Here is a 2773-nt window from a genome sequence, read left to right on the forward strand (position 1 = left end):
ATTTTTAAAAATTTAATTATCATTTTATTCTTTCTTAAATAAAAAAATATTATTAAAAAATATTAGTTTTGAATAATATTATACATCCAAAATTTTCTTATTAACTAAATTCAATTAAGTTAGTTTAATATAATAAAAATCAGTTATAATTGTCATTATTCTAAATCTTATTATTTAATTTAATTAAACTTGATTTATTTATCAATTTTTTTAATGCATATTAATAAAAATACAATTTTTTAATTTTTTAATATAACTAATATATATATATCCGTATTCTTTACACGATAATATACAAAATTTTCCTGCAAGACCCTAATAAGTAATAACCATCATTTTAATTGTAACTATATATATTACTGTTGTTGTTGTTGGCAAATTCACTAATAATAATAAGGTGATTTTTTTAAAATTCATGCTAATTTTGTGAATAAGTTACTTTGTTTATGTGTCAGTATCACAATTATTGATCAAAAAAAGTTTTTAAAAGTTCATTAATTAATGTATTGTAAAAGTCAAATCTCATAATGAATGTATAGCATGAACATACTACATTGTAATATATGAGTAGTTGTTATATATTAATACTGTATAATGTATTGGAAAAAATTTACAATTAAAATTTTTACACTCTAAATTGAATTTTTAACACAAAAAATCCTTCTTTTGTTCCTCAAACCCTTCTTTTGTTCTTCAAGTTCAACATGCATTTCTGAGAAAAAGAAGACACACGGCCATTAGTCATCCAACCCTCATTTTTTGGCCTTCGTTCTATACTCTCCAACATGTTATTCAACCCCAAGACCTAGGCACACAACCACTGACCCAACCCTCTTCGTTTTCTATTCTTCACTTCAACCACAGCTTCATTCTGTTATCTATGGTTGCGGGAGCCATCACTGGAACTTGTTTCCATTGGCTGGGCTTTGGCGTCGACTTAGGTAACGCCGAAGGATGACCTCTGTGTGCTGGCATGTTGTGAATTTTGTGTACCTAGTAGGTTTACATCTGATCGCGAACAAGCTGTTGCAGGTGGAAGGGTTTACCATCCCCATTTCTCAGCCGGCTACGAATCACGTGCAGATGCTTAATTAAGATTGTCTCCCTCCAGAAGTTCAGTTCCTTACTCATTGGATTTCAAGCTTTGGTTGTCATCAAGGTATCTCCGTTTCAATTTTTTTTAATAATGGAGGTTAGTTTAATTTTAATTTTAATGGAAGTATCTGTCTTTTAAACATTACTCTGTTTATGGTGTTGGGTTTAGGTTCTGGAATTAGGATTTTAATTCACATTTGCCAGTTGTATGCTGTGGCTAGGTTTGGGGCATTGAAATTAAAACGTTATACTGGACTCTTAAACAGTTGGCTTAGGTTAAGAGCCTTGGTTCCGGTGACTGTAGTTTTTTTAAGGAGTTTAAGTTAGCTTTATGCAGTTGCTGTCATTGGTTCTGTTTATTCACATTTTGGTTCACCAACCTGGATTTTGGCAGGGGTAAAATTATGTCAAGAAACGAGGATGATGTGAAGAATGATTCTGATAATGATTTGGGTGATGATTTTGATTATCAACTGAATGCAGAAGATGATGCTGAAGAGGATGATGTGGATTCGCTGGATTCTACTAGCAAGAGTAAAGAAGTTTGTGGTGTAAAAAGAATAGCGGATTTAATGGTGAAGGATATTTGGAACCTGGAGTTTAGGACAGAGGATGAAGCTTACAAATTTTATAATGCTTATTCTTGTTGGCATGGATTTGTATGAGGAAGGACGACGTAGTTAGGGATAATCAAGATAGAATCATTAGCAGGCAACTTGTTTGCAATAAAGAGGGCTGGAGGAATATGAGGTATCTTGATCTGGATGATAGATCAAGGGAGGCAAGGTCACTAACGCGCATCAAGTGTCCAGCTCGGCTTAGGGTAAAGCTTGACTACGGCTGCAGTAGATGGAAGGTATCATGTTTTGTGGAATCTCACAACCACGATCTGACGCCATCACAATTTGCGCATCTGGTTCCGGCCAATCGTTGTCTCACTGTCACTGATAAAGTCCAAGTGGAAAATCTTCATAATTTTGGTGTCAAGATGACGTTAGGATTTTTCCTAGTAAAGAATTATTAAAAATATTCGCATTGTAGATACAGCTTCTAAACTAACAGAAATCCCTTCGTGCAAACGTTTTGGTTGTCACAAGTAACAAACCCCTTTAAAAATTGTTAACCGATTATTTAAACCTCGGGTCGTCTTTTCAAGGAATTGCAGGAAAGTATGTTCTTATTATTGGTTATGAGTTTGTAAATTGGGGTTTTGGAAGTAAGGGGGCAGTATGTTGCACAAAAAATAATAAGAAAAATAAATAAATAACTATAAAATAAACTCTTGGCAAGGTATGAGAACTGGAAGTCTTATCCTAGTTATCCTTATCAATTATGAAGAGAATTGGATTCTTCTCCCACTTTGTTAACCTCTAACTATGAAGGTAAGTTTAGTGGATGAATTAATTCGAATCCTCAAGTCCTAGTCTTTCCTTGGGAAAGGCTAGAGTTATTGGAATATGAATTAATGAAATGAAAAAATCCAATTTTCAATCAATAATGAGTCTGATAACTCTAGAGTCACCAATTATTTAACCAAAGCCAAAAGGAAAGAAAATTGTATCTACTGGAATAAAAATGTCTTCAGATTGAGAACAACAATAACATAAATAAAAGGAAGCAATATTAAACTGAAATATCTCAAATAACATTAATTTAAAAGAGTAATCTGTAACATGGA

Source organism: Arachis duranensis, chromosome 6 (genome assembly GCF_000817695.3).
Source record: "Arachis duranensis cultivar V14167 chromosome 6, aradu.V14167.gnm2.J7QH, whole genome shotgun sequence".
Taxonomy (NCBI): Eukaryota; Viridiplantae; Streptophyta; class Magnoliopsida; order Fabales; family Fabaceae; genus Arachis; species Arachis duranensis.